The following is an 8,914-nucleotide window of genomic DNA, read 5'->3' on the forward strand; positions in this document are numbered from 1 at the left end:
TAAGTCTTCTTCAAAATCCTCATTTATTTATTTATTTATTTTTTGGTATTTGCAAATAATGATTTGTTACCAATGAATTCAATGTACAATAAACCCTAAAGGTAAATTCAATAATTTAATAGCATTTCTGGAATACTCATTTTTTATTTTACTGTTATTTAAAATATAAATTTTTAATTTTCAAAACAAATAATTGTATTATATATTATTCCAAGACTTCAATAGTTGTTTAAAAGATGATAATTCATATAAAAGTAATTTCATATTTATTATTTCAAAAAATATTATATTACAATTGCATCACTGTTAAAATCTAACTTTAGAATTATCTGTTATTTTTTTTTTATTGCTATCTATTTTACCTTTTTAATTATAAAAACCTATTTAAAAATTATTGAATATGCTTTTTAATTTAACAAATAAAATATAAATATAGAAACACACAATAATAAATTCAAGCAAAACTCCTTATGTATATTAACATTTTTAAGAATATATATTTGTGTATATTTGAAATTAAAAATCTTAAAAGTTTTATTTCAGATATAAATTTCAAAATAAATCAACACATGTTGCTTTTAATGCTAATAACTTTTATAAGTGCAATGTATTCCATTTATGAAGTCAATATGAACATGTAAAAGGCATTAGACTTTTATATTAGCCGTTTTTGTTCTGTCATATATACCTGATGATGTCTATTTTAAATAGATGAAAACATTAGTAAATGTTTTCTTTATTTATTAATTACATAACTGCTGCTATTGGTTTGGTGGTCTATGTTTCTATGATCCCAGTTTTGGAGTGTTATTTATATCTGTAAAGTATTAATGTAATTCTTTTGTTTGGAGATGACAACAACAAATATTGCTTCAAGTGTTACTTATTAAAAAATATCTTATATAAATTCAAAGCAAATAGACTATTATATTTTAATAAAAAGTTTAAAGTTAATAGTAAAATTTTAGAGAAACGTGAACTTAAAATAATTATATAACTGTGTAATTGTGTGTTAAATAAAATAATTATATAATAAATAAAAAAATAATTGTGTAGTTTTGTAAAATTTTTCAGAATAAAATTTTTGTACCAATTTTTATCAATAAACAAATAAAAAACTATAAAATACAATTAAAACTAACTGAAATGACAAAATTGAGCTTCTTTTTTAATTTTTGGGGATAGCTACAGGCCTTTATGACAGAAGTGTAATAACCAGGCATTAATGTAATAAGTTTATCAATTGTTAGCTAGGAAACAATTTTCTATTCTTTCCACATCTCCAAACAAATCTTTAAAATTTTTATGGCCGTCTTTCCAATAAGAATCTCAGATCATCCCAAACATGTTTGAATAAATTCAGATTTAGAGACTGACTAGATCATCAAAATCAATGTTCTGGAACATTATTCACTTAATAAATCCATCCTTCACCATAAAAACAAAAGGTAGCATTGTTTTCTGGAGGAACAGCTGGGTATTCATAGTCCTCCGATAAGCCTAAGTAGACCGATTTCCATCAAATAAAAAACAAATCATTATCACACCACCTCCATATTTTATCATACCAGACATGCATGAGCCCATGGGGCATTACTTTCAAACAACAAAACTTAGATTAATCAGATCTGAGCACTTTGGACTGTTTTTTTACTCCTCAAATAATATGTTCTTTTGCAAACTCTAGCTTTTCAATTTTTTACTCTTATTCTTTTTTACTGAAACTCATCCTCATACTCCAACAGTTCACAGATAACAATTAGTTGTTATCTGTACTAACAGTCAATCAACTCTGTCATATTCCTTATTAAATTTTCAAGAAATTTTCTAAACATATTTCCTTACATCTCAGATCAATTCCCTCATTATAAATCACTCAAATCAATTTATTGTTTTTCAAAGTTTTCCAGTTCTAGCAGTGTCCAATAACTTTCCACAGTTCTTAAGTTTCTAAAGAAGGCAAATCATTATGAGGATTGTCTCAGAAGTACCCGACCTGAGGTATAGATGGTGGTAGTTGTTTGAAAAAAATTACTGTGGTTGAAAGTACCAACCTTATAAAGCTTAAGTTTGAAGACGCTATGTTGTTTAGTATTTGTTTGACAGACATCAATAGTGAACGATCTCAACGAATTTGTAAACATGGAAAAATTGGTCTTTGTCATGTGATACAATACTTTCATTTGAAAAGTCTCAGTCCAACCAATATCAAAGCTGAGCTAGATTCTACTCTGGTGGAGTTTGCTCCCTTGTTTACAACAAAATATTGGGTTGCAGAGGTAAACAAGGCTGTACGAGCTGCCAAGATGAACATCACAGTGGTTGACTAAATGAGGTGACCATAACAGAAATGGTGAAGAAAATCCACAAAATGGTATTGGATGACTGTTGACTCAAAGTGCGAGAGCTAGCAGACATGGTAGGCATTTCAAAAAGTGCTGTACATCGCATTTTGAAAATTTGGACAGGAGAAAGCTGTGCACAAGATGGGTTCCACGTTTGCTCACAATGGAACAAAAACAGCATCATTAGAATGTTTCAATTGAGTGTTTGGCGATGTTTTGCAATAATAAAGCCGCATTTTTGTGTTGAATCATAACCATGAATGAAACATGGGTCCATCATTTCACACCTGAGATGAAAGAACAGTCAAAACAATGGACTGAAAGGGGAGAATTGGCTCCAAAGAACACAAAGACAGTTCCATCTGCAGGCAAGTTCATAGCATCATTTTTTGGGATGTGCATGAAATAATTTTCATTGATTATCATTAAAAAAGAAAAACAACAATGAGTATTATATAAACTTATTGCAGCGCTTGAGTGATAAAATCAAGAAAAAATGGCTGCATTTGGTGAAAAAGAAAGTGTTGTTACATCAAGACAACACACCAGTTCACAAATCCGTTATTGTGGCGGCCAAAATCAATGAGTTAAGGTTCAAATTGCTTCCTCATGCACCCTGTTTGCCAGATTTAGCCTTCTCAGATTATTTTCTCTTTCCAAACTTGAAAAAATGGCTTGGTGGTAAAAGATTTACCGACAATGAAGCAATGGAGTCTGCAGTTGATGGCAATTTTGAGAAGCTCGACAGTTCTCACTATAAATAGGGTATCGAAGCTATTGAACATCGCTTGGAAAAGTGTATCGAGCTAAAAGGAGATTATGTTGAGAAATAAAGATATGTTTTCCCAAATTTTTTCTATCTTCTTTGTTAGGTTGAGTACTTCTGGGACTACCCCCATATTTTTTAAGATCAAGCAGCCTTGATAAGTTTCGATAGTAATTAAATTTTTGTTTGTTTTTACCATATTTCAATATTAACTTTGGTTGAAAATCAATGAACTTTTATATGCTGTAACAAAAGGATTCAAGAAAGTTCAAAATTCTTACAGAAAATTCTAAAAGTAAGAATTCTCATTAATTCTACTATTTGTTAGTGCAGTGTACTAATAAATAAAGCTTGCAATTGTTTTTTAGACTGAACCTTGAATATAATTTTTTTTCTATTTTAAGTTACACATTATGTTTTTAATATGTTTTGTGCTCTATGTTAATTCAAGACTGCATTGAAGCCATTTGAGTGACTCATTACAATAATTTGTTGCAGCTACTGCAAAGAGAGAATGTTCACAAAGTCTTCATTTTTCTAAAGACTTCTAGACTAGAAAGTAATTTTCAAATGTCACTTCAAACTACAGGAACTATGTCAGCATCAGATGATGGAACTCACTTCAAAAATATGTTTAAGAAAATATTGTCTTGCAGCTTTAGAAAGTTACATGATAGTCTATTGTCTAAACATAAACTAAAATAATGTTGACAGAATCTAAGTTACAAGAGAACACAGACATTAATAAAAAAAACTAATAAAAAGTTTGTAAAAAATTTTTTGTGTTATAGATAAAAAAACTTTGCAACAGGCNTGTAATTATATGTAGTGCAAACAAACAGTTTTTATTTATACATAAAAATCTCATTTAGATACATTTTGCTTCTTTACTGTACTTATATAAAACTTCTCATTTAATTTGCGTATTCTAGTCGTTAAAATACTATTTCATTGTTACCGATTCCTTTATTATTTATTCTTTACTAATAGCTAAAAAATGATTTAGAAAGTAATAAATAAATTTTTATATACAAAGTTTAATATACAAAATTGATGGTGAAATTGCCCCAATAAGATAATGGGATGAAAATTGGCCCAAAAGTAGGTAGGTCTATTAATGAATGATTAATTACTGCACAATATTGGACTAAATATTTCACGAATTTTGATGCTACATATTAAAATGTGATGTTTGAATTTTTCAAGTTATGATTTAACTTGTTAGAACAAGGCGATAACTTCAAAAATTTTAAGAATCTTTCCATTATCCCATGTTCTTATAGACTTCATTCGCCAAATGTAACGTAGTTAAAAAAATGAAATTTGATAACAATCGATAGAAAATGGTCCAAAATGACAAGTTAAATCACGTACTGAAATTACAAAAACGATTTTTCTAAGTTATTTAACACAATAACATTCGATAAATCAACTGTTGAAACTTTTGTCTTGTTCTTTTCTGTGTTATTTAAGAATGTAATCTCTCCTTAAAAGGAGGTACTTACATTTGGGATATACAAATGAAGACAAAAATATTCATAAATTTAGTAGCTATTTTTTCTGTATCGGGCATAATACTGTAACTTTGTGAAGAAATTGTATAATATTTATCATAAAAATATAATGTAATAATGAAAATAATAATAATGTATTTAAACGTTGACAATTAATAAACATCAAAACGTGATTATTTTAATTGNAAGTATTTATCAATTAAAAAAAAGAATAAAAACCGATTTTAATGTATTTTTACTTATTAATTTTACTTATAAAAGTAACGATATTATGTAATCCGAAAGATAATATTTTCGTGTTGAAAAAGTATTGATACAATGATGAAGATATAGCGTGATACTTCAGTTATAAGAAATAAATGACTTAATGCTATGCTATAAAAGCATGTCTGACATTTTTTTCCCGAACAAGCGCGATTAGGCAGACATATTTCGAAATTTGTCCAAAACACGCAAATATCTGATTAATTATAACTGGATATCTTATTAAATTTTGTTTTTTATTTATATTATTTCGATGAACCTTTTTCAAAAATAAATATATCTCGAATTAATCTTTTGTAGAACAACAGTCTTTTAAATAATAATAAGTTGTGAGGTCCATCTCTTTATAATGAATGGTTGGCAATAAATCTATATAAATTTGAAAATATTTCATGCAATTATTATATATATTACGCAGTTAACTAATAGGAATTTAAATGTTTGATCGAGTGTAATATAAATATATACATGAAGAATACAGGCAGATTATGTACAAAAAGCAAACTATTCTCCCTTCGAAATTAATGCCGAAACAGGCATTAAACAACACATAAAAATCAACTGAATCAGGCTGATTGAGCGAGTTTCGGAAAGAAGTAACATATCAATGGTTACCAAAAACCTTGTATTCATTTATAAATTATTGATCCATTGTCAATGCTAGCTTCTTAAAACATTAGCATAAAGAAAAGATAAAAATGTATTCATAATGCATTCATACTAACAAAATTAGAAACAAGTATCACACGCAAACAAGCAATATGCATTAATCAAAAAATAATATGATACTTAAACATTAAAAAACAAAATAGTTAGACATATATCCATAGATCAGTTGTAAAGACATTATTGAATAATGTTATTCTTCGTTAATTATTTGAAAGATATAAATAAGAGAATTCAAAGGGTAAATAATTATTTTCAACAAGTGTTAAATAATATTTAAACAGATAGTGTAAAAATGTCCGATGATGCAAGTAAGTTGCAACGACTCTGATCTCAATATAAAACTATAGAGATAACAATAACATCAATTAAATTCAAGGAATAATTATAACAAGAATTTAGAATATCATTGAGCAATCTATATATAATAATTCTGCACAAAATTCAATAATCCAAACCGACATTTCTATAAAATAGAACAAGTCATGAAAATAATCAGAGTTTACAAAATCTGTACGTAATTGAAGTAGCTAGTTTTCAATCAAGTGCTACTGCTAAAATTGTATCATTGGATTAAAAAACATTTAATTTTAAACATAAATTAAACTCCATCTATTATGGTTGTGTTAAAAAATAATTTCAAGAATACTAAATAAGTAGTCACTTTTATATTTATGAATATATTACTCGAATATAATAAATACAAACGAACAATTATTTATTGTCACATCGTTACAATACGAGGTAACAATTTTTAATCATATTTTTAATTCATTTCATTTAAAATATATGCTCTCCACCTCAAATTAGTAGTGGCTTGCCCCTGTACATCATACTTTTCCTTCAACAATAGAGTCATGCCGGTCATCTAGCTAACACATTTCAGGGGGAAATTTTTGAATTGAAATAACATGACTTCCGGTTCGTGTATAGTTAATCGGGTATAGTTAATCGTGTATAGTTCGTGTATAGTTAATCGGGATTTCATGCCCCCTAAGCTTTCCAGATCTGGTCTCGTTTTGCATCTATCTATATCCGTTCTCGAGATTAAGGAAAGAGAGACAGACAGACGGCAGTGGTAATTTATAGTTCTAGAATTTTTTTAAATTGCAGTCCAATTATAGAGAGAATCTTTTCATCTAGGATGACACGGTCGGTTATTTTTGATATCATTTTTAAGGAACTGTGGATATCCCAATTGTTTAATCTTACCAGACTACTACTTGGTTACAATTAAGATATCCCTATAACACAATGAGCTAACTGAAAACGTGTACAAATCAAAACTATAGGAGAAACTGGCTTAATTCNATAATAAATACAAACGAACAATTATTTATTGTCACATCGTTACAATACGAGGTAAAATTTCTAATCATATTTTAATTTTAAAAAATCATGTGACTTCCGGTCCACACTGGAATTTCGTATAAAATACTATTACGTTAGATCTGTACGTAAATAATTATTACGTTGTATACGTACAGATCTTCTAAACTCTTTTCGTACAGATAGTATACAGAGATTTTATAATTTTTACATGAGTTTTCTGAAAAATAAATCTACAGTGTGATTCAGGACCCTTGCAACAATGTGGCATGCAATCTAGAGTCTGGCGGTTTCTTTCTATGGGGACACCTGAAGAGTGTCATTTACGCCACGCAGGCAGACACCAGGTAAAAACTAATAGTGGGAATACAAGTTACTTTTCTCCAAACTCGGCAGAGATCCCATATGTTGGAATACGTCCGACCGTCGTAACAGTTGAAGTTCAGGAAAGAGCTTTTGAATATCTTTTGTAAACCGTCTGCAAGGGTACTTGTAACAATAAATGTATATTCAGTGACATTATTTTATTACTTTCATTTTTATATTAACTGTCTGTGCGGTCCTTTAGTTCCTAAATGACGCATCAGGGAACACGGGTTGCTGCGCATAAAATGTTTCTCTATGCGAGATCTATCGTGCTGCACAGTTCATTTAAGAGTTCTAAATCAACCTTTATATTAAAAGAAAAAAATCTCGAGACATATATATTTTATTGTTCTGTGTTTCTTATTTTCTAGATTAATAAACTCAAAATATTGATTGTTCTTTTAGAATCGAATAATTTTCTGCATGAATTTTATGTTGACATTTGTCACTTTTATGCACTTGCAATTTTGTATTTTTTAATTTTATATTTTATTTGATAAATTGACTGAATTGCTTAGTATATATGACTAAATTTAAGACTAAATTTTTCTGTTCCTAGAACCGTTTAAAAAAAGTTCTTGTATGATTAGTTTTAAAATATTCTTTTAAATCTCTTGTATAAACGCATAAAGGAGCGGAGAATGAAATTTGTAGGCGGAAACTTTTATTTTTTTCAACAATTGCTAGTTTATAGTTAGCGATAATACTTTTTGTTTTCGAATGTTGTCGAAGGCTTTTGTTTGCGTTGTTGAGCTTTTTTGCGATTATCGAAGAGTAAGATGAGTAAAGAGAAGAAGAATTTCTTGCGTAGGATCTTCGAAAGAAGACCCGCGAGCAATAATATAGGTGTAGGGAGAGAGGAGCAGAGAGACGGAGTGATGGGACATCATCCCACAGAGAATCCGGAAGTCGGTGGAATTCCGTCCGATTCTTAGGAAAATCCCCGACATCCGGAAGTCAATGGACTTCTTCCGGAGTCCTCGGAGCAAGGCCGACGTATCAAATGGGTCGAGCCAAAGCTCCAGTAGGATCGGTTTAAGATATTCAGACTGAGATTAGCTCATATGAGCGACGAGAAGATCGACTTCGAAATGTGGACCGAGGGCATCCAGGTCGATCGAAATAAACTCCTCACGGACTATTGTATCGCAGAGGCACCTCCAAAATTGAAGAAAAAGAAATACTCTTGGTCTTGTTTTGGTAGTTTCGAGAAATCGAAATGGCCCCGGGTATGGACGCATAGGATAAGTAAGATCTTCGGACGTTTGCGCAATCGTCGAATCGTTTCGGTTAAGTGCAATTATCGTAGATGGAATGTTGTTTAAATTCAATTTTTTTCTTTTCACAATGTTTAATCTTTAATTTTCTTTTACAGTCTTGCCTTACGAAGACCGAAAAAACGGAATTGGAGGCGTACAAGAAGTACAGTACTTGAAGAAACTGGAGTTATAATTAAGCTAGCGTGGTCCAATCTTCTAGTTCGTCAGCTCTGATGAAAGAGGTGTATTTACCGACCTGTGACTTTTTTTTACCGGACTCGACTTTGTAACTTCAGATATGACAACTTTAGCCGGATTTGACAGTTTGCCTCGGATGTATGACCTCAAAATCCGGACGTGACTTCAAACCTCGGATGTGATAGAAGGATGATTCTCGAATGGACT

At 29.9% G+C, this 8,914-nt stretch overlaps 1 pseudogene; it reads left to right on the plus strand.

Annotated features, from left to right (window-relative positions):
* Positions 1-1,935: 1,935 nt before the first annotated feature.
* On the plus strand, positions 1,936-8,702 carry LOC111621987 (annotated as a pseudogene).
* Positions 8,703-8,914: the final 212 nt, after the last annotated feature.

The sequence above is a fragment of the Centruroides sculpturatus genome, unplaced genomic scaffold (assembly GCF_000671375.1).
Source record: "Centruroides sculpturatus isolate CEXI.00-Female unplaced genomic scaffold, Cexi_2.0 scaffold82, whole genome shotgun sequence".
Lineage (NCBI taxonomy): Eukaryota > Metazoa > Arthropoda > Arachnida > Scorpiones > Buthidae > Centruroides > Centruroides sculpturatus.